The following is a 24,498-nucleotide window of genomic DNA, read 5'->3' as shown; positions in this document are numbered from 1 at the left end:
AGGAAATGGCAAACCACTTCAGTATCTTTGCCAAGAAAATCCCAAATGGGGTCATGAAGAGTCAGACACAACTGAAATGAGTGAACAACAACAAAACCTCTCTGGCAAGAGGTAAGTGTCATATTTCACCTTCATTCTTTTGGACTTCATTTCATTTGGACTGCATTATTTGGACTTCATTGCACTTGGATTTCATTTATTTCCCTTCATAATCACTTCACTGATCACATATCTAGTCTTTCAAAGTTGTTCTCCTACATAATGTTGTTATCCTTGTATAGAATGTTCTAGTTCTACTCACTTCACTCTACTTCAGTTCATAAAAGTCTTCCCAGTTGCTTATGAAACTGCCCATTTTGTCATTCCTTATTGACACAATAATTATTCCATTACATTCACATCCTATATTTTGTTTAGTCATTCCCCAGATTTTCCAGTTTTTGGCCAGCACAAAAAAAGCTGCTATAAATATTTTTGTACATGTAGATCTTTTTCCTCTTTTTTTGATTTCTTTGGAGTATAGCTCTAGTAGTGGTATAGCTGGGTCAAAGTGTGCGTGCAGTTTTGTAACTTTTGGATTATAGTTACAAATCGCTTTCCAAAATGTCTAGACAAATTGACAACTCCACCAATAGTGTACTGATGTGCATGTTTTCCCATAGCCCCTCTAATATTTGTCCTTTTCCTCTTTTGTTATCTTTGCCAGTCTAGTGGGTATGAGGTAGAACTCTGGAGTTCCTTTAATTTACATTTCTTTAATTATTAATGATTTGAATTTCTTCTTTTGAAAACTGCCTGTTCATATTCCTTGACCATTCATCTATTGGGGAATGGCTCTTAGTTTTATATATTTGAATCTTCCTTATATATCTTACATACAAGATCTTTATCAGATAAACTTGCTACAAAGATTTTCCCCAGTTATGTTTCCCTTCTAATTTTAACTCCATTAGATTTGTTCATGTACAACCTTTTTAATTTTATCTAATCCAAATTGTCCATTTTATCTTGTGTGAATCTCTCTATCACTTGTTTAGTCATGAACTTTTATCCTTTCCATAATTTCTTGCTTGCTCCTCTCATTTGTTTATGATGTGACCTATTATATTTCAATCATATATCCTCTTGGAGCTTATTGTAGTATATGGTATGAGATATTGGTCTAAACCTAATTTCTGCCAGACCTCCTCTCTTTCTTGAATCTCTCCTTTCCTGCTGCCTGCAAACATGCCCAGCTATTCCCCATCATTAAGATGGGGAATGACTCTGTCTCCTCTTAACCCTCCTACATGTCTTGTCCATTTTCCAAACATGCTAGGAAAAAACAATAACTTACAGTTTTTCTCTACATCCTTACCTCCCAGTCACTACTTAGTCCCTTGTATTTATTTTACCTCAGACTTGAAAATGTGCTCTCCAACATTACCAACGATCTCTTAATTAAGTCAAGTCAAGTCAAGAGACACCTACCAGGCACTGGGATAGAAAGAAAGGCAAAAAGCAGTCCCAACTCTCAAGGAGCTCACAGTCTAATGGGGGAGATAAAATGTGACTTTGGACACTGTTGACTACCCTTCTGCAGGGATACTCTCTCTTTCCAGGGTTTTTGTAACACTGCTTTATCCTGTTTCTCTTACCTATCTAACTGTTCCTCCTCAGTTTCCTTTGCTGGATCATATCCATGTCCCATGTGTAATCTTGTATATCCCACAAATCTCTGTCCTAGGCACTTTTCTCTTCTTTCCTCCTTCACTCCCACCTACAGCCATATGATCAGATTTGTTGTGTACCTCTACAACATATCTCATATTCTCTGATTTCACATGGCTACCATCCTTGTTTAAATCCTCATCTCTCACTTGGACTATTAAATTATAATAGCCTCCTAATTGGTTCTCTTATTTCTAGTCAGTGCCTTCTTTTCCCAACTCATCCTCTACTCAACTGCCAAAATAGCCTTTCTAAAGCGCAAGTCTGACCCCCATCAGAAATCTTAAGTGACTCTCTATTTCTTCTAAGAGAAAAAGCAAACTCTCTCTTTGATATTTTAAACCCTTCATTTTCTGGCTCCAGTCTGCCTTAACAGACATTTCAAATCCCATGCCTTCCCGCACTATCTGTTTCAACCAAACTTTCCTACTTGCTGTTCCATAACTTTGTATTTCCCACCTCCTTGCTTTTGCATAGGCCATGCCTGCTCGCTACACACTTGTTATCTCCACCTTTGAGCATCCTCAGCTTCATTCTAGGTTCAACTCAGACACTCTCTCTTTGGGAAGCCTTTCCTAATCCCTTTAATTGTCAGTGCTCTCTCCTTTCTCAAATAATCATGTACTACTTTATGTGTGTAAAGTAGTTGGTGATCCCACCAACAGAAATGTAAGCTCCTTGAAGGTAGGTCTGTTTTTTTTATCTTTGTATACCCAGCTCCTAGAATGGTGTCTTGCAAAAAAGTTTTGTTGTTCAAGTTATATCTGACTCTTTGTGACCCCATTTGGGATGTTCATGGCAGAGATTCTGAAGTGGTTTGCCATTTCCTTCTCTAGTTCATTTTACAAGTAATGAAACTGAGGCAAAGAGGGTTAAGTGACTTGCCCAGGGTCACACAGCTAAGTAAGTGTCTGAGACTAGATTTGAACTAATGATGATGAGTCTTCCTGACTTAGGTCCTTCCTGACTCTTTCGACCGTGCCACCTAGCTACCCCTTGCCAAAAAAAAAAAAAAGTAGGCACTTAATGAATGCTTGTTGAAATGAGTTTCTGCTTTTTCTGACTCAATCAGGCTCAAATACCTGTTTTATAATTAATTCTATAATTTTATTAAGGATTGATGTTAAACTCATCAGTCTGTAATTTCTGGAATCCACTTAAAATGTGATCTTTACCAAGTTAGAGAAACAGCTCACTACCTGAAGAATGTGGTCTCTGGCGTCAGAGAGACCCTCAGGTTTAATCCCATCTTTTATGCTTACTATTTGTGTGAACATGGGTAAGTTCCTAAAGTTCTCTGAATTCTGCTTCTTCTTCTGTAAAATGGGTTTTATAATAGCACCTACCTCACAGGTTTGTTGCATGAATCAAATGAGATTATGTATTTAAAATGGTTTGTAAACCTTTAAGTGCCATATAAATGTCAGCCCTTATTATTAAAGACCCAGCCCAAGGGCGCCTGCCCTCTTTGCTTTGATGCAGATAGAACATGGAGGTGGCTCTGGTGCCTAATTCTGAAACCCTCCCATTATTAACCTTGTTTAAAATTCCACCCTAACTTTTTAGCTTGACTACACAGCAATGTTCAGCCATGAGGAAATGAGTCAATCTTTTTCTTTTGGCTCAGAGTTCACCTGAGCATGCACCAAGGACCCTTTGTTTGGTTGGGTGGGTTCAGCTTTATGAATGAATAGCCCCTTTAACAACAAACAATAGGGTAGGGCTAAACCCAGTGGAGAGGTGTTAATCTCCATTCAGGTAATTATTTCCAGAGAGTCCCCATTGAACTGGACTTGTCTGAATTTCTACTGTGTTCTGGAAAATTTAGAGGCAACAAAAGGTGTAACATTAAACTTCCCTTTAATTGGGCAAATTTCTCCTGCCCGGTTGTGTTGTTGTTCTTGTTGTGTGTGTTACCTGTGTCTGTTAACTTCAAAATCACTATATTCTACTGAAAGACAAAGCAGAAAAAGAATTCTCAGCTGTTCACTATTAATCTGGAGTTTAGAAACTGGATGATTTATTCCATTAAAGAGTTTAATTCCTATTACATCTTTTAATTTAAAAAGATTTGACAGCAACATTTACTAAAGAGGTAGTTTACTATTAAAGTTCACCTTTAGCTTACCCTCTGAAGCTGTGTTTTAAACTCCTGATGTGTGACTCCAGTGACCTGCAAATGTTTGCTGTCAAGAAGTTAAACATCATACCTTAGAAGGTGGAGTTTTTAACAATCTGTTCCTGGTTGCAATTCCACTCCTCCCCACCCCCAAGCCCCTTTATTTTTTAGCTACCAAAGCAACTCCATCTTCACAGGGAAGACAAGGCTGATCCCTGGTCTCCAAGTTTTGTGCAGTCAAAGAAGAAAGATGCATGGAATACTTAAAAAATTAAAGGAGAAACTTGAGAAGTGGAAAAGTGGCTCTATAGCTTTATTTTTCAAACTTAAGTCTTATTGTATACCTGCAAAATCCTTCCCTTGATTTGTGTTAATGGGAGAAGAGGGCATTATATATTGCACCAAATAGTTAAGTAGAAAAAACATACTGAATTCGATAGGGAAAATGTATCCAGTGCTTAAAATCCAGGTTACTCATTTGGTGTTGCTGGGCTCTGGTTATAGGGGGCTTCTGAATGGTATCTATATTTTCCTATCCATCTCTCCTGACTGTTTGACCAGAGTTGTACTCTGTATATACAGAATTCCTGTTGAGGTTGTTAGAGCTGCAGTGTTTTTAAGTATGCATGATTGGATACAATTAAAAAAATGTGGTTTGGAACCATGTTTGTGCCTTGCTCTGCATGGATTCCATTCCAACAATTTTTATGTGTCTCCTCTCTCAACTAATATACTGTTCTCTTAAAGCCTCAGACATCTTTAAAAGCATATTGTTATTTTTTATGTAGTCTTACTACCACTTGTATGCCAGGCATCTCATATGGGGAGGGACTATTCCCTCAACAGTATCTATCAGCTTTCAAGTAAAGGCAAGAGTTTACATATGAGCAAAATACCTCAGGCTCCTGAGATGTCAAGCCTCTTTGATGATGATAACCAGGCTTCTATCTGATTATCAGGTTGTCTTAGCCTACAAGGCTGATTTAAATGAACTTCCTAATTATCTCATCATGAATTATGCAATATCATCATGCCATGTCACATTTATAACTAGAATCATGGTGTATATTGTCAAGAAATTAATTCCCTTTTATGTAATAGCATTTCCACACAACCTGCTCTGCCAAGATACTATGCTACAGCAGGTCACACTAAAACGTGGTTGAGATAAGCTAGGTACAGTCAGTCATTCTACTGTAGATGCCCTTTTGAAAAGGCCTGTGTCATTTCATAAATATAAGTGTTCTCTCATCAGCTTCTTGAAAATGAACAGATAAGTTATGTATTTTTCCATTTAGAGAGTGGTACAGTGGAAAAACAATCACATCCTACTCTGATGCCTCATCTTGGCCTGAAGGGGACCCTGGATTCCCAAAGGTTATACCAGCAAAGCAAGAGCTCTGACAGTTCCAAAGCTGGAAAACCTCTGAGCACCCGCTCCAAGGGGACTGTTGTATGACTGTCATCTGAGGATCAACCTAGCTAGGTTTGAAAAGGCTTATCACTATCAGGTTAGCCACCAGGCAAGGAATTTTTTTTCAGCCACAGTAACTCATAGAACCTCAGAGTTGGAATCCCAGAAGACAATTAGTCCATGCCACATGTGAATAAAGATACCCTCTACAATATCCAAACAAGTGATAATCTAGCCTTCATATGAAGACCTCTGTTAAGGGGAGACTCTTGTATTCTCTTCTCCAGGCTAAACTTCCTTCAATTAATCCTCAATGGTATAACCTCTTCTAGGCCCTTCACTTTTGTGGTCACTCTCCTCTGGACGTTCTCCAGCTCATCATTGCCCTTCCTAAAATGTCTTGTCCAGAATTGAACAGTGGGAAAAAATGCTGAGTCCAGAAGTGGAAGAGTTAGGATTAAAACCCTAGCTTTTCCACTAATAACCTGTGTGACCTTAGGCAAGTCACTTAACTTTTCAGGGCCTCAGTTACCTCATCTGGAAAATTAAAGGGTTGGATTCAATGGCCTCTAAGGTCCCTTTTCACCTCTAAATCTCTGATTCTATAATCCAATATTCTAGATGTGTTCTGAACAGAGTCAAGTAAAATGGGCCTCAGAGTCCTGGACATTATACATATATACACATATATCTCATAATACAGCCAGAGATCACATTAGCTTTGACTGGATTGGGGTAAGAATGGCATCCTATTGACTGGTATTGAACTTACAATCAATTGAAGCCCCCAGGTCTTTTCCAGAGAAAAGAATACTTCCCTCATCTTGTATTTGTGAGGTTGATGTTTTGAATCAAAGTGTAAGACTACACTTTAACCCTACTCAATTTTATCTTAGATGTATTCCAGACCATTAAGACAATAATAATAATAATAATGATAGCTAGTTTTAAGATTTGCAAAGCCCTTTACATGTGTTAACTCATTTGATCCTCACAACAGTCCTGTGAGGTAGGTGCTATTATTATTATCCACATTTTATAAGTAAAAAAAAAAAAACAGAGCTCAGAGACTTCAAGCAATGTGTCTAGGGTCACACAGCTAAGTTAGTCCCTGAGGTAGGAGTCAAACTCAGGTCTTCCTGATTCCAGGTCCTAGCCTAAGTCCACTGTACCATTCTTAGCCACCTAGCCATCCCTTTTTGGGATTGTGACTCTGTCACTAACTAACCCTTCCAGCTTTGTGTCATATTCAAATTTTATAAGCATTCCATCTATGCCTTCCTCTATATCACTGAAAATGTTAAATGGCCCAAGACTAAGCAGAAATCCCTGTGAGGTGCCACACTGTAGCCCACTAGCCAAGCTGACATGGAATTCCTTCTTCTTGAGTCTGATCATTCTGCCAGTACTAAATTAGCTAATTGTATTGTTGTATAGCCCTTTCTCTCCATCTTATCCACAAGAATATAGCATGAGACACTTTGTCAAATGCTTTCCTAAAATCTACACAATGAATGGATGCAAAGTGAAGTGAGCAGAATTCGGAAAATAATTTACACAGTCACAGCAATAGTGTAAAAACAATCAACTGTGAAAGATTTAGTAATGCTGATCAATACAAAGGGCCACAAAAGACTCACAATGAAAAATGCTATCTCCCTCCAGATAGAGAACTGATAGGCTCCGAGAGCAGACTGAAGCATAATTTTTCCCCTTTATTTGCAAACTACCCTCTCTTTCCTCTCTTGAAATCTGGGGCATTTGCCCTCCTTTCTTATCCTCCATGACCTTTCAAAGACTTTTGAACAGTCACCATCTTTCTAATGCTGGGCCTACTGACTTGAACTCATGGAGGGCATCTAGGTACTCTCTCACCCTCTGTTTATTTTGGGTTTCAGCTCTTTGCTATTTTTGTCTGTCCTTCCTAGGTCAGGGATCATTCTCCAAGCAAGAGAAAAACATCAGCAAAACAAGATTTGGGCAACTCTAACTTCTGTCTGCTCTCAGTCAGTTATCATTGTCCCCACATGTCCCAAATAGCTGTTCTATCCCTCTTTTGGATTTTCCTTTTTTCCCCAATATAGCTTTCAAAAAGACCTTTTTGTTGTCCTTAGTGGACCTTGCCAGCCTCACTCTGAGCTTCAGCATGACTGATTCTCTTAGAGGTCCACAATGTGTTTTTGCACGCATCTTCCTTTCCCTTGCTTCTATCTCTTACATCTATTTTTTCACATCTAAGATGGTTGATGGGTTCCCTGTGACTCCCTATTGATCCTCTTCATAGAATTTTCACTTTTCCTCTTCATTGCAATTTTTCCTTTCTATGGAGAGATCTCTATCCCTCCTGGGCTGATTTCCCTAGCATGGTCATGGGATCCAATCTTTCCTTTGCCTGAGCCTTTTAAAATGCGCTGTCATAAAATCTAGGGTGAATGTCAAATGACCCCTGAACATTTCTCTTTGTCCTTATCATGGATTCTAAGGTTGAGGAGCCATTTGCCCCCAAGGTTCCCATAATTTTCTTATTCAGTAACCAGTTGCTCCTTGTGGGTAGGAACCAGATCAAGAGAGCAGTTCTTTAATGGTATTATCATTAAGACAAACCAAGTTCAAAGGGCAAAATCTAAATGGAATTTTGAGTTTGGTCAGACATTCTAAAGAATAAGCCATTTCAATCTGGTATATTGAGAGGATTTATCTTTGTTAGGACTTCATTATGCAAGAGATTTCACAATCTCCTCGTTCTAATCGCATTTAATTTGGCAGGTTTTTGATACCCAAATCTTTTTAAACATGTGATCAGTCATAAACAATAGATACAGATAAAACCTTACTAAAATCCAGACCAATGGGTCAGCAGTATTGCCTTAGGAATGTACCTAATGGTTCTGGTCTCATTCAGCATTCAACAAATATTTACTGAACTCTAAGTTCAGGGATGTAATAATAAAAGACATTTGTACATGGCTTTAAAGTTTGCAAAATGCTTTACATACTTTATCTCATGTGAACCTCACAATAACCCTGTGAGATAGGTGTTACGGGTATGATGTCTCTCATTTTACATTTGAAGAAACTGAGGTTCAGAGAGCTTTTGTGACTTGTCCATTTTCCCACAGCTAGTGTGTCAGAAGTAAGATCTGCATGCAGGTCTTCCTGACTCTAGGTCCAGTAATCTAACCAAACGCCAGGAATATAAACATGAATAAGCCACAAGATAAACAAATCACTGCCTTTGAAACTTTTACAATCTAGTTGGGGAGATATGGAACAACATCTGTAAAAAGTGAAGTAAGACAAGAAGCTATTTCCATTCAAATTCCATTTAAAGGGTTCACAGCTGGGAAGGAAATGTACCAGGAAACTTTTTTTTTTCTAACGTCTTAGATGAACTCCAATCAAATATGTTGGCAAACACTGAACTGAGACATTGTTTAAATTACCTTAAGTTATTGAATTATTTTTATTTAATAAGAAAAAAATGGATATAATGAAGTGTGACAAAGGAGTCATGAAAATGGGGTTTGGGGAAATGATTAACACCTTCTCAACAACAATCACTACTATAAAAAAAATGATTAGCACCTTCTCAATCACCACTATAAAAAAAGCATTTGTTAAGCACCTACTATGTGTCATGCATTGTGCTAGGAGCCAGGGATACAAGGACAAACTGAAGAACAACCTCTGATGTCAAGAGCCTTACATTCTACTTGCAAGGAGCCTGTAATTCTACAACATGGGTCAGCAAACTATGGCCCTACACCCAAATTCAGGTCATTGCCAGTTGTTGTATGACCGGCAATGTAAGAATGTTTTTTACATTTTTAAATACAACTTGATTTTAAAATGCAAAAACCATTCTTAGCTGGTAGGCCTACAAAAACAAAGGAGGTCTAGACTGGCCCTTAGGCCATAGTTTGCTGGACCCTGTTCTAGAACATTGCCAAAGAAGATACCATACTATTTTATATTTATAGATAATTTTCCATCTTCAACTGTCTACAGTCACTCAGTCAGATTCTTCTACTGCAAAGTATGACTTCTTTGAAGACTATAATTTCTACATTAGGATATTATATGACTATACTATATTATATGTTATATAATACAATATGACAATATGGATATTAATTAATATCAATAGACAAGACTCAGCCAAGCACACAATAATCATGTAGTTCTTTGGTTAATGGTGATTGCAATCATGACTCTAGAATCCCCTCACAATGAGCATTACTGACTTAGTCCATTGGTCACTCTTCAGAATTAAGTTGGGTTGTTTCAGGAAGCACTCCCTTTTCTAGAGAGTGTGGTAAAATTGAAAAAAAGTTAGATGGTATTTCAGGGACCTCAATAAATGGGGAAGTAATAGCTAGAATGAGTTGCAGAGCTTTGGATTTGCAGTCAACTTGGTTTGAGTCTCAGCTCTGTCACTTGCTTCCTGTGTGACCTCAGGGCAAATCACTTAACTTCTCTGGAGTTCAGTTTCATAATCTAGATAATACAGCCATTGAACTAGATGTCCTCTAACTAGCTTTTTAAAAAAACAATCTGTAATACTATGATGCTATTTTTCAGACTTTTTGAGCCAAAGACAAGGCTCTCTTCCTCCTCCATAATTCCCATGTTCTCCTACTTCTCCTAATTTTCCCTCCACCCCCCTACTCTGTCTACAAGTACAAGTTTCCTTTTAATTGCACACTCCAAGATCAAAGAGATACACATAGGGAAGCAATGTTTAAGTCAAACTATTCCTTATCTAAATTTTAGCCCATTTTCCCTTTTCTCAGTCTTAGGTATGTTACCCCCCAGCAATATATCCACAGAAGAGAGATGGGTGAGTGGTTGCCTTGAACAGGTGCCTGTTCACCTCAGGTCCCCCAGGGCCTGAGTACCTTTGGCTAACCCTTAGTTGGCAGGAGGCCCAGAATCGTCAGTAGAGTACTTCTGGATCTCTCAGCCAACAGTAATTGCTTAACTTAGTGAAACTTTAAAGTCTGCAACCAATGAGTTGACTTTTGAAGTAATGCTTATGGCTTAGATTTTAAAACATCTGAAATAAATCTTTACTTGAAGATAAATTTTTAAGGAAATAGGGTCTTGAGTTCCTGGTGTCAAGGAACAAACACACTTTTGATAAAACTTTGATTTAACTGTACAAAGGTATGAGCTCTCTAAATTTTATGAATCAGTAACTCAATCAGCTTTCCAAAACCCCCAAATGGATAAGAATAAGCTGGCTCTCAAAATTCTCTCCTTGTTTCATTGGGATATGTAACAATAACCATTACTGACTGCTTTTCAAGAGACTTAGAAACATGAAACAATTGTTAAAGTAAAAGAGAAAAATGTATATTGACACACAGGGAGTCCGAAAAGAAATTAGGAGATAATAAGGAGGACTCACAAGTGCTAGGAGGTATGAAGAAAACTGTTACAAATACCAGGAGGAAGAGATCTGGTAGTGGAGAGTTCCTCTGTACTCATCTGGAGATACAGAGGCACCTCACCTGCCTAGAATTAGCCTTGCTTAGCTTTGACGTAGTGTTCTTTCTGAGCTCTGACTTAGACCCTGCCAAGACTTGTGAAATGCACTAATCACTTATCCTTGTGGGAACAAATATCAGGGAAAAAATGGTATAATTCTCCAATAATTTTGACCTATTGGTTAGGAACTAAAGAAATTTAGAAGTACAAGTGCCATTTCTATCACCTCTGCTTTCAGTGGACGGTCATGACTTTGGATGAGAAAGGAGAAAGTGGGGAAATGAACGATTCCCTACATGGATTATATTAAAAACATGACATACAGTGCTGGAACAATAGTCCCCTGGTGAGGGACATAGAACATTACCAAAAGGTTGGAAAAATATGTTTTCACTAGAAATGACTAGATAAAACAGAAAACTGGATGCTGTGGAGGGAAACATGTATTACTTAATTCATTAAGTCTGGAAGAGGCATCTAGTTCATTGGAGAAATTGGCTAGGAAGAAACTTGGAAGCAACAGGTGGTACATAGAACATAGGCCAGAATAGAATATAGATCAGATATCTAAGATTTGTTCCCCAGAAGGCCCATGCTACCTTGGGCTCCAGGGACAACCTTGTGAGTTTGTACTTCTAACTCTATAGCTCACAAGCCCCCATCAATGTATTTTCCATTAGTAATCAGCCAGCAGGTAGAATTAGTTCTTAGGCATTTGCTAATATGGCATAGTAAAAATAGTAGTGACAAAATGCATCCTCAGTCACCAAGACACACACAGCATCTATGAAAAGAGTAAACTCAGACTTAGAGTTCAATGGTGATGAGGCACACATGTAGGATATACGTTTGTGACAAAGGCAACTCACAATTCCTGGTACTTCAGGGCCTTGAGGCCTTTCCTTTCTTTGTAGAGTCTTCCTACAGCTCCTTTGGGGGTCACCATCTGTGCTGGGTGAGTTGCTTGCTGGGTTCCCGGGGTCTGCTCCTTTCCACAGCTCACCTGGAGCTAGCCCAGTCAGCCCTCTTCTCTACCACAAGGGATCCCATCCCTTGCAGCTACTTCCTCTTTCAAGTGACTGCTGTTTTGTATTCACGTTTATCCAGGGTGTCTGTCTACCATTCTTTCAATTGTGCATAAAACACTAAAACAACTGAGGAACTCAGCTAGATGAGCTGCCTTGTTCTGGAGAAGCTGCTGCTAAACACCATAATCCATGGGAAGGAGGAGAGAGAAGTTTCCTCCTCTCCCCATCTTCCTATAGGAGTCTTCTCCACAAAGTACTTCCAAGTCTATACTTTCCAGGACTTGGCCACTGAAAATCTCTAGGGATGTGACTAATTTATTTCCTCAGCAAATCATGTTGTGCCCTACCAGTTCGTTCCAGAGTTTTGTCTGTACCTCATAAAGGCAGGGTCACAATTTTACAGTTAGTTACATGCCTTGTTACTACATTAAAACCTCCCTCAACAAAACACTCAACTGAGTTGGGATAAGGGAATCACATTGCCCTTCCCTTATATTAGAGTGCTAAGGCTCACAAAGTATTGCCAGTATCAGGTGAACTTGCAACACAGTTACTAACTGCTAGCCTTTTGATGTGCTGTGTGTCTAAAATATGGTGTGCTGAACTGAATACTGTACTTCAGATTGTAATTCTGCTCTGGGCATCACATTTTAGGAAAGACTGATAAGCTGGAAAGTGCCAAGAGGATGGTGAAAATGATGGCAAAGGGCCTCTAGTTCATGCCATGCGAGGATCAGTAGAAGGCCCTAAGAATGTTTAACCTGAAGAAAAAAATTAGTGGGGAAAGAATAATGGTCTTCAAGAATTTTAAGAGTTGTCTTGTAAAAGACAATAATAGTCAATGGTCTATAGGTATTTATTAAGCACCTACTAAGGGCCAGGCACTGTGTTAAGCAATGGGGATACAAAAAGAGGCAACAGATAGTCTCTGCCCTTAAGGAGCTCACAGTCTAATAGGGGAAACGACATGCAGACACGTATGTACAAACAAGATATATTCAGAATAAATAGGGAAAAAAATTAACAGAGGAAGGATATTAAAATTAAGAGGGGTTAGAAAAGGCTTCTTGTAGAAGATGGAATTTTATTTGGGACTTAAAGGAAGCCAGGGATGGCAGTAAGTAGAGATGAGGAGAGAGAATATTCCAGGCATGGAGGACAGCCAGAAAAAATGCCCTGTGTTGAGAGATGGAGTGATTTGTTTGTGGAAAAGCCAGGAGGCCAGTGTCACTGGATCAAAGAGTATATGTTGGGGAAAGATAAGACTGGAAAATGTGAGGGCTGGGGCGGGGGAAACTAGATTATGAAGGGCTTTGAATACCAAACAGAGAGTTTTACATTTGGTCCTGGAGGCCACAGGGAGCCCAATACATAAGAGTTTTCCCAGTGACTATCATAGAGAATGTAAACATAAACAAAGAGGAAACCCAAATTCAGGTAAAAGACCCCTCAGGCTGCTTCATCTAGGTCTTTTTATTTCCATCCTTTCAACATACAATCAGCTTGTGTTATGAAGACTGGTTTACAAAAACCGATCCAGAGAGACCTAGGTTCTCCTTAGAGGAAGAAGCCTTGGAGTGTGAGAGAAACTGATGCCCTTGTTTGAGCCTTATTAGGGCTCCTGCGTTCTGTTCTCATAGCTCAACTCCTGTTCTCATAAGCCTCACTATACACAGAGAAGACTGGTGAGCAGAAACATTTTATATCAATGTATAGTGTATAATAATAAACAAAAGGGACTTGCAATTATAAGTAAGGTAAAATGACAAAGGCAACTCACAACCCCTGGTACTTCAGGGCTTTGAGCCTTTCCTTTCCTAGTAGAGTCTTTATACAGCTCCCCTTGGGTTCAACATCTCTGCTGGGTGAGTGGCTTGCTGGGTTCCCAGGGTCTGCTCCTTTCCACAGCTCACCCCTCAATTGCTGGAGCAAATTGTAAGTAAATATGGTGTCATTACAGATGATATTTCTTCATTGAAATCCTTATGCCATTTGTGGAGCACAGGTCATCATTGGAAACATGTTGTACCTTTTTTGTACCCACACACAACTCTCCCTTTAGATAACCTTCAATTCTATAGAGATTGTGATTGGAATAAGCTTCATAGCCATTGAATATCATGTAAATAAATTAATTGAAAAGATGTATCTTTAAACCAGAAAGTAGCTTGGGACCATTAGAAACACTTCAATTTCCCAAATGAAATCCACTCTGTTCTCTTCTTTCTATATAAATCTGGGCCAATAAAATTGTCCACCTTTAGTTCATGTCCCAAATGTGTGTGTGTTTGTGTGTATCCTTCCCTTTAGTTCACCACATAAAGTTCCATTTTTCTTTATACAGCATAATTATTGCTTCAGCAAAATTCCAGGCAGCCACTAAACTTAGCAGTTTAAATCTGGCCTCAGATACTTAGTAGTTGTGTGATCCTAAGCAAGTCACTTAACCTCTGTCCATCTCAGCTTTCTCATCTATAAAATGAGAATAATAGTAACACCTACATTTCAGGGTCATTGTGAGAATAAAATGAAATAACATTTGTAAAGTGCTCAGCAAACTTTAATGTGCTATAGGTATGCCAGTTATTATTTTTATTGTGTTACACTATTTCTATTGATAGTTTTCTTCTTTTTTTTTGTGCTACAAGATGAGCTTTTAAAAATATACATTTATTTTTATTCTGAACTTAACGGACATTTATTGACAAGTGAGTCTTTTTATCCTGAAGGAAAGAAAGAGTAAAAGCTATAGTCTCACTTCCCCACTCAATCAGGCACACCAATTGTAGACCAGGATATGAGCATGTCAGACAAGATAAGCTGATGTGGGCTCCAAGAAAGCAGGCAGTGTGGTGACTCCCACTGGCACCCCAAGGAGACAAGTAGAGTTACTACCACCACTAGTTGCTATTCCAAGGTGGCCAAGAAAAGTCATGGAGCAAGGGGATACTCCAGAGAAGCAGCCCAGAAGCATGTGCACAGGGACCACAAGGCTAGCCAGAGACTAGCAGTAGAAGGCAAGACAAGCTGGCAAGCAGAGACAGCTACAGACCCAAGGCTGGTAGTTTCTCCATCTTATCTCACAGCTTCCTTCTCAGGAGAGTTGTCCTTTTCCCCCAATCTCTGTTTCTTAAGAATTTGTTTGTGTTCTGTTTTGCTTTTGTTTTAAAGCCAGTTTCTCTAAGTTAAAGTTGATTAACCATTGCACTGATGACCTATGTGTTTCATTACTCAAATGCATTAGAGGAAAGGTAATAAGAAAAGTGAGAAGGGTAGATTTTTATAAACTGGCAAAAATTCACCACAGGGAAAATCTTCACTCAGGACTTGAGTTGAACAAAAGAGATATATTGATTTTTGTTTTTAAATTTTCCCAGAGTAAGGAAAAAACATGTATTTGGATTATCTTGTGCAATGACTTTATCTGTCTTTAGTGGAAGAAAAAGCTAAGATGAGCATCATGAAAGGTGCCAGTGAGGAAGAGTATCAACTTCTCTCCCCTCAGCTCAGCATAGCAGCCTTACCACTACATTTATACAGAAATATTAACAAATTTGTGACAAATTCTTCCTGACCAGTAGGTGTTCCCTGTCTTGTCCTCCTGATAGATTTACCTATGTATGCCCTCACTAGAGTTCCATGCCAAACCCGTTATAGAAATAATTTTCACTCTTATTTCTTTTTTCTATTTTATAAGATTATACTACTTATAATCTTCAAACATCCTACTCTACAGTGTTTTACTAATGAATTTATATTCCAAACAGATCTTGTATTTGGCTGCCACATCTGCCCTCATGGAAGGAAATGAAATATTTGCTGGTTGAAACAGTTTCTGTCCTCTTTTGGCCTCCTCATTGTGATGACTGCTTTATATCATTTAAATTTTTGTGATAACAAAGCCAATTTTTCCATTTCCTACTTTTCAATATCAACTGCTCATTTGAAAAGGGTAGGTTAAAGTTGTTGTAATTGTTCAGTGCCTGCTCATATTTTGCTTTCTTCTAATTTAATGTTAATTTTGTTGGTTGCTCATTTTTTCCCCAGTGTATTTCTTGACTTCTAACTTCATGTTAAAGTTAGATTCTGCTCCTGGGGTGGAGGGGGCACAGTCCCAAGCTTCAAGATTTTTGTGCAGCTGAACTAGTTCTGGGGGTCTGTAAGTTTTTAGTTCTTCCAAGGTGGTATGATCTAAGGAAAGGTGTGTTTGTTACTTTCCTGGCCTGTGCTCTGGTCTGTGAGTGACCACAATCACTCTTTTCTACCCTGGAACCTTAACCAAGGTCCCTGCTCTCCTGAAGCCACAAACTCTGGTGTGATATTTCTCCCCCTCACCCTGGGACTGCGAACTAGGACTGCAACCTGGATCCGTATATGGGCAATGAAGCAGAGTCCTGCCCCAGTGCCAGCAAAGAAGCCCCTGTAAACTTCTTCTGACCGGTTGTCTGACCCCATTACTGCCCTACTGTGGGCGGAGAGCTCTAGAAACCATCCTCTGCTGCTGCTAATTCTGTCACCCCCAAGGTCTGCTGCTGGTTTGCTAAGGTACAGTTTGCATTGGACTGGCTCCACTCTCACGCTAGTGTGACAGACCTTTCCTGCCAACCTTCTAAGTTGTCTTGGGTTGGAAAATTGTTTCACCACATCCTTTTGTGGGTTCTGCCACTCCAGAATTTGTTTTGAGGCATTATTACAGATGTTTGGGGAGGAATTTGGGAGAGCTCAGGTGAGTCCCTATCTTTTCTCCGCCATCTTGGTTCTGACCCCCAATTTAATGTTAATTTTGACCTTTGCCTTATCTAATTTACGGTCAGACTACAGAGTTCATATCAATAACCAGTTGTCTATCATCTGTTGAGATCAGTCAATTTCATTTTTTTCCATGCTCATCACATCCAATACCTTCTGACTCTTTTCTGGAAGAAGGTATTCAGGCTATATAGGCATGGAATTTCTGAATAGTATTATACAATTGTACAACTCTTTGGCCTCTTTCTTCTTTCAAATCTGAAACACATTTTCCAATATGTTTTTCTCTATCCTCCTCAGTGTCCACCTTGGCTTAGAGCATGGAATATCAAAGTATAAATTGGCTTGGTTTGGAGAATCTTGTCAAGTTCTTCATAGAATTTTTCCTCTTTACTCCAAATTAGTTTGTAAGATCCTTGAGATCAGGAATTGTTTTTTAGCTTTGTTTGTATCATCAGTGCTTAGCAAAGTGCCTAGCTTATAGTAAACACTTAAAAAATCCTTGACTGTTGCAGATGCTGGTTCATACATAATAATGAATTATCTTCATGATGGTCTTTTGCTTATGTTCATCATGAGTACTACAAAGCAAAATGACTAAGTGTCCAGTGAAATCATGTTTTTAATCACCTTTGGATGCATTTGCCTCTCCAAGGAGAACTTATAAACCATCATTCTATTTACTTTAACTTCTTTTGCTTTCTGGTTTTATCATAATAATATCAACATTAATAGCATCCCTTTCTTTCAATAGTATGGCAATTCATTAGTCATTAGACAAAAATCTCACATTTAGAGTATCTACAGTTAAATGAATGTTTCTAGATGAAAAATTTGTGTTTCTTAGCACCCTTTGCCTCTTTTCCTGCCATTCCACTATGTCATTGTGGAAGCCAAAGTGTTAAGAGTTAAGGTAAAAATTAATTTGAAATTAAAATGATAATAGATTAAAGGCCCGAAATGTAATTATAACAGTTAAACCCAAGTTATTGAAGTGAACTATTGATTCTGAAAAAATGGGAAAGTTGTAGAAGTAAAGATGTTTACACTGATTACCACCATTCCTTTGAGAGGTTTAAATGATGTAAAACAATCGCCACAACAAAGAGGCCAAAAGATCCCTGTAACCACCTCAGCAAACAAACTTCTCCGTATCCTTTATATTAATAATTTGGATACAGAACAGGAAGACTTTCATAGATGACTCTCTATAGCAGATATTTAATAGGCACACGAATGAGGGATTGGGGTTTAATCTGTATTGGTATAAGAAACTCTTGTTGAAGTAATACCATCTACCAATGCAGGTTAGCACCTTCTCTACAACATTAGGTATTAAAACATTGCCTATAGCACTGAGAGGTTTGACCATATATGTTCAAAGCAGGGTTTAAACTCAGATCATTCTGGCATTAAAGCAAGTTCTCTATCCACTATAATGTAAAGCCTCTCTTTGGCAGAGAAAACAAAAAAAAAATAACTGAATAGGCTCTGCCTCCTCTGAGTTGTCAATTATCATTGCCTCATCCACTCCAACCAAAGTTCATACCCCTACTTTGATTTTCCTTAGGTCAGGACATGATAATTTTTTTCAGATATTTAAAAGCTTGTCATATAGAAGCAGAATTAGGTTTGTTCTTTTGGACCTGAAAGAGCAGAGAGCCGTCCAAAGTTGGAATGGGATGCCTTGATAGATATTAGTAACTACTTGTCAGCCATATTGTAAAAATGATTTCTACATGAAATTAAAGGTTGGACAAACTGACCTCTAATGTCCTTTACAATCCCATGATTCTATGAATCTAAGAATATAGAGAGTCATCATTCGGGTGGCCTTAGTACTATGTTTATTTTCAGTAGAACATGAATTCCCTGAGGACAGGGGCTATTTTTTTTTTAACCTTTACATCTCTGTGTCTAGCATACTGCCTTGCACATAGTAGATAGAACATGTTTGTTGAATTGAATTGAATTTTCTTTCCTAACTTACTTTCCACCTCATAGGGCTATTGTAAGGAGAGTTCTTCATAAACTATAAGGAGCACATAAACGTGAATTTGCTACTACTACTATTATTCGTAATAATAATAAAAATTATTCTATAACCATGTCTCATTCTTTCATTTCTACCCCCAACTGGTATATGAGCTAATTTTTTCCAGCAGGATATGACTACTGCAGCTAGCATTTAGACATTTTTTTCTGTACTACTGTCTATATTTTTTCCGGAAGGGTGAGGTACAGGAAAGGAAGAAGGAGGAATTCCTGCTACTGTACTTCATATTCTTTTTACCCTTACCCTGCCCATCACAAAGGATGTCACAAATGCCTAGAAGCTTTCATCCTAAAAGTCCCATTCCTGAAAGTCCCAGCACCCTCTAACACTCAGCATCATAGATAGAAGAACCAATCCAACACTATTTATCCCAGGTTGAATCAGGATGACATAGGGATACCTCTTTACAGGTTTCAAAAATCTTCTGATTAATTAATTGGGCAATAGAGAATGAGGGCTCCTTGTCTTGTATAGACACCTAGTTGCTGGCAGATAGTGTTAACTATCATTTTTACACTATGTGGTTGTAAGCAAGGCAGAAGAAGACCACAAGTCCAATTGAGAAGGGTTATCTTTATGATCTAAAAATTTGAGAAATGGAAACAAGAAATAATTACATTCATACCAGTGACAGAGAGCTTTGCCTTACCAATTCAAATCAATTCAGCAACCATTCCTGAAATACCGTTGTATATAAGGTGAAATGGATAGAGAAGTGTCTCCTACTTAGAATCTAGACTTGAGTTCAAATCCTGCCTCTGACACATACTGGCCATTTGAGTTTATAATTTCTAAAACAGTTACTGTGTTGGTAGAGGGAGTTCCCCATTCCAACGAAATCACATGTATGGCCCAATTGAGAAGGTACTATGCTAGGTACAGGGGACATGAAGATTAAAAAAAAACACACCTAAATCCTTAAGTATGAGATAAGGTAGGATGTGATAAGGAATCTAGACAGAGTGCTATGAGAAATATGAGAATGGTATCCTGCATTAGTTAGAATCTTTACATTTATATTCAGTAGAACCTTGCCTCTTGGTCATAATTATTTATCTACAGAAAGAAATTAGTACCATAAGATTAAATTCTGGGCCCTAAAGCAATAATTTATGAACTGTTCCCTCTATCATGTGTTAATTACATTAATATCATGGATGTTTGGGCCATGTACGAATGTGGTAAAGCTTTCAAGCATGTAATTATGAATCTGTTGTATCAGTATGCCATGATATCAAATAATAGGATGACAGAACAATATTTTACCCAAGTAAGAGGCAGTGGACCATGAAACATGAGTTCTAGTCCTGGTCTGTAAAGGATGGTTGACCTTGGGCACAACCTTCAATCCCTCTGCATCTCAGTTTCTTTACCTGTTAAGAGGATAGTATTAGATGATCCCTAATGTCTTTTTACCTATATCATCCTATTCCAGATTATTTTTGTCTTTTGCAAACGTAAGCTGAATTTCTATCCCTCCATGAAGGCATCAAGACTGTTAGCCAACATATCCAAGACATTTTATCAGTTCTTCAGGCCCCTGTCCAGACAAGTACAGAGCCAGGAAACAATAGTTTCTGTTTCTACCATTCTTTGAAGGACAGTCACACATTGTGCGGTTTTAGGTCACGCGTGGCCCATAACCTCCACTTCCTTTCTTTAAGAGAGTCTATTTAGCCTCTGGACAGAACAAGTAGTTGTAATTGTTCCTCTTGCATAATTTTATCTAAAATGAAATTAAAAGTTGGATTGTTCCTTAAAAAAAAAAAAAGAAATTCATACAAAATGAAAATGCTGAAGGAAAACAAACTGCCAAATGCTAGAACATCACTTGGAGGGCAAAGAAGCTTGAAACATTAAAGAAATATGTCTAGGCTTGTCCTGCAGCAAAGCAGTGTACAACTCTGTGCTAATTCAGAGCGTGGACAAGAGGAATGCTTTGGGCACCGCCCAACCCTTTGGGAATGTGGCATTTAATCAACCCTGAAGTTCTCTAGTGACCTCCTCTGGCCAACACAAGGGAGAAAAGTTCTTCCAAAAAAAAGCAATTCCTCCTCTCCTCTCTCTAGAGAGATAGTTGGAACATACATAGATCTTTGGGAGGGATGATAGAGGAGGGAAGAGTAAGTATGCTGATGGACCAAAATTAAAAATAATGGAAATAAATTTTGTAGCCTAGAACTTTTAAATAATATTAATAATGCACTAATTTTATCATAGTAATGTTATATCAAAATATTATAACAACTAAGGTTAATATTAGACTATCATAATATAAAAATAACTAACATTTATGTCACTTACTATGTGTCAGGCACCACATTAAGCATTTTACATTATTATCTCATTTGATCCTCACAACAACCCTGGGAGGTAGGTGCTATTATTATCCATATTTTACAGATAAAGAAACCGAGGCAAACAGAGGTTAAGTGATTTGCTCAGGATTACATAGCTATTAAGTGTTTGAGGTCATATTTGAACTCACATCTTCCTAACTTTAGGCCCAGTACAGTTTCATAGTATTTACCAACAATTTCTAACTTGGATATTTACAAGATGGGAAATTTCTAAAAAAAAAAAGGAACAACCATTCTAAAAAAAACAAAAACCAAAAGGCGACGGACTGGAGCTCCTGCACAGTCCAAGCCTTATTTTTCCTCTAAATCATTTATAGAATGATGGTGGCTTTCTCATAACCACACTAGAGCAATTGGGAACGTGGCTTCTCTCCCACTCCCTTTTCATGCTCCTCCCTCTCCCTGCCCCCTAATGAATTACATTTTTATGTGCCACATAACTATTTCTGGGGCCCCATTAGTATGAAATTCCTGCAAATACCCCAGGGCTATGGCAGCGGTATTTCAAATAATTCAATAATATACTCATTCATTCAGCAAATATTTGTCCAACAATATACTAAAAACACAGCTCCCCTTGACTCTACTGGCTCAGAGTAGCACATTCATATGTTGTTGACAGGTATGACCAAAACCAAATTCAAATATACTGACACAGCAGATAAATGGTCTGAAAACCAAACTTTAAAGCAAGATGGGGACTAGAAACAGCTTTTTTCCCCCTTTTTTTCTAAAAATTTATTTATTTCTAGTTTTCAACATTCACTTCTGTAAGATTTTGAGTTTTAAATTTTCTCCCCCTCCCTCTCCTCCCCCCTTCCCAAGATGGTATGCAATCTGACCTAGGCTCTACATATACATTCCCATTAAACATATTTTCACATTAATCATGTTGCAAAGAAGAATTAGAACCAATGGGAAGAACCACGAGAAAGAAGAAACAAAACAAAACAAAACAACAAAAGAGAGAGAGAGAGAGAGAGAGCAAATAGTCTGCTTCCATCTGCATTCAGACTCCAAAGTTCTTTCTCTGGATGTGGATAGTATTTTCCATCATGTTGTAAAACCTATGACTTGGCTTATGTTTCAAAGGAAGATTTTTTTTGTTGTTAATGAAAAATTAAAGAAGAAAGGGTGACACAACTCCAATATTACAATGATTCCTAATGACAGAAGTTGTGTTTTTTTTTTTTTGGTGACATTTTTATAGTGAGAGTCTCTGGATTTTTCCCACCTAGCATCTAAAGTCACCAGCTTGGTACAGCCCTCATCACCTCACACCTGGACTATTGCAACGATCTGCTGGTTGGTGTCTCTGTCACAAATATCTCCCTACTCTGGTCCATCTTCCACTCACTCATCAAAATACTCTTCCTAAAGTCTGACCATGTCATTCCCCAGCCCTCTAAATCAACTCCAGTATCTCCCTATTGACTCTAGGATCAAATATAAAATCCTGTTTGGTTTGAAAATCCTTCCATAACCTGTCCCCCTCCTACCTTTCCAATCTCTTTACACCTTACTTCCCTCTGAGATATAGGGTGATGAATTGTTTAGAAAAATGTTTGCCTCAGTTTCCTCATCAGGAAAATAGGGACAATAGTAATAGAACCCACCTCCCAAGGTTGTTGAAAAGATTAGAAAAGACAATATTTGTAAAGCACTTAGCACAATGATTGGCCCATAATAGGCATTTTAAAAATGCTAGCTGTGGTTGTCCTCATTACTCTTTACTGGAAACTGATGGGCTGTGCCAATGAATGTAGTATCCCAAAATTCAGGCCCACCAAAAATCAACTTGAAGGCATGAAAATAACCAACCACTCTCGATCAATGTTATTTTCAATTTGTTATCATTTTCAGTTGTTACCGTGTGAATTATCTGTTTTGTTTTCTATTGGCAAAAGGCTAGGCATCTAGCAGGTACTTGGCAGAGCACTGAGAACGGTAAATATGTAGAGTGGCTAGTATATTGTAGGTGTGTGTGACTACATTCAAAGCTAAACAAGTGGTTCTTGATTATGTTTTCTTCTGTTAATTGTAGTCCTTTCTCTTGCCATTACTGCAGATAAAGTAATTTTCCTTAAACACACATCTGACCATGTCACTCCCCTACTCAATAAACTGCAGCGGCTCCCCTTTGCCCTTAGGATAAAAATATATATATATACACACACATATAGTGTACATGTACACCTATATAATATGCAATATTTTACGTATATTTTACACACATATATGTATATGTGTGTATAGATATGTATGTGTATATCGATGTATATATATGTGTATGTGTATATATGTATGTAGATATATATATATGTAGATACACATCTATACACACACGGAGAGAAAGAGTGTTTTAACTTTACTACCCTATTTGCAAATACATGCATAGAGCATGGGTTGGGTGTATGAACAAGAAGACCCAAGGATCAAGTTAAGTCAATTAACATTTATTAAGAACTTACTATGGCCCTGACACTGAGCTAAGTGCTGAGGATAGAACGGCAAAAACGCAGTGCCTAGGGGTAGCTAGGTGGCACAGCAGATAGAGCTCTGGTCTTGCAGTCAGAAGGACCTGAGTACAAATCTTGTCTCAGACACATGACACTTATTAGCTCTGTGACCCTGGGCAAGTCACTTAACCCCATTGCCTATCCAAAACAACAACAACAACAACAACAACAACAACAGTAACAACAAAAACCACAGTCCCTGCTCTCTAGGAGCTCACCTTCCAATGGAAGAGACAACATGCAAACAACTGTATACACACACGATCTATACAGCATAAATAGGAGGTAATCAGCTCCCTGAATCACACAACTGGCCATTCATGGGCTGAAGGCTAGGGCCAAACAACCTGAACAGCTTAAACCTTCACTAGCAGCCTTTTGTAAAGGGGACAGTACTGAGACCACCTCCAAACATTCTATTATCTGTTCTCCTTGATTTTCTCTGGCCTTCTTTAGTGCCTCCTGGGCCAAGGGCCCTCTCCTCAGCTTAGAGCATGGCCTTCTGACACTGGTGTGTTGGCCTTCTCCTGTGGCCCCTGCAGGCTGAATCTGGAAGCCACAAGGTCCGCAGCAGCACCCACGTCAATGATTACCATGATCACCCCAGGATGGGCGGCATTCCCTGGCACACTCAGCCCATTTGGTAATGCAGGTCTATGCTTGTAAGGCAAGTCCTATAGAGGAAACTAGAGGTTATGGTCACACAGCTAGTATCTGGATTCAAACCTAGTCTCTGCTAACTTCAAGTCCAGTATTCTTTCTACTATATCATACTAATATGGTGGAAAATATGGAGCTGTTTAGAAAGCATGTGATAGTAACGTTGTTGGTGTATGAGAAAAGGATGCAAGTATTGCCTTTTTCCTTTTTTTCCTGTAAGTCCTGCTCTGGTTCAGTTACTTATTCCCAATGCCTCAGGCAAAAATGGGTCAAACATCCTAGGCAAAATTAAATGGGCAAAGTTGGTACATATTTTCCCTTTTATCCACAAGACACTCAAGCTACTTGTGGTTGCCTGAGTGACCTCTACCTAAACCTGACCTCCCTGATCAT

The 24,498-nt window shown here is 38.5% G+C and overlaps 1 pseudogene; it reads left to right on the top strand.

Annotated features, from left to right (window-relative positions):
- Positions 1-24,092, top strand: part of LOC114047583 — a 32,001-nt pseudogene extending 7,909 nt beyond the window's left edge.
- The last annotated feature ends 406 nt before the right edge of the window (positions 24,093-24,498 follow it).

This window comes from Vombatus ursinus, unplaced genomic scaffold (genome assembly GCF_900497805.2).
Source record: "Vombatus ursinus unplaced genomic scaffold, bare-nosed wombat genome assembly UNPS02014789.1, whole genome shotgun sequence".
NCBI classification, from domain to species: Eukaryota; Metazoa; Chordata; class Mammalia; order Diprotodontia; family Vombatidae; genus Vombatus; species Vombatus ursinus.
This window is presented reverse-complemented; position numbering and strand designations above follow the sequence as displayed.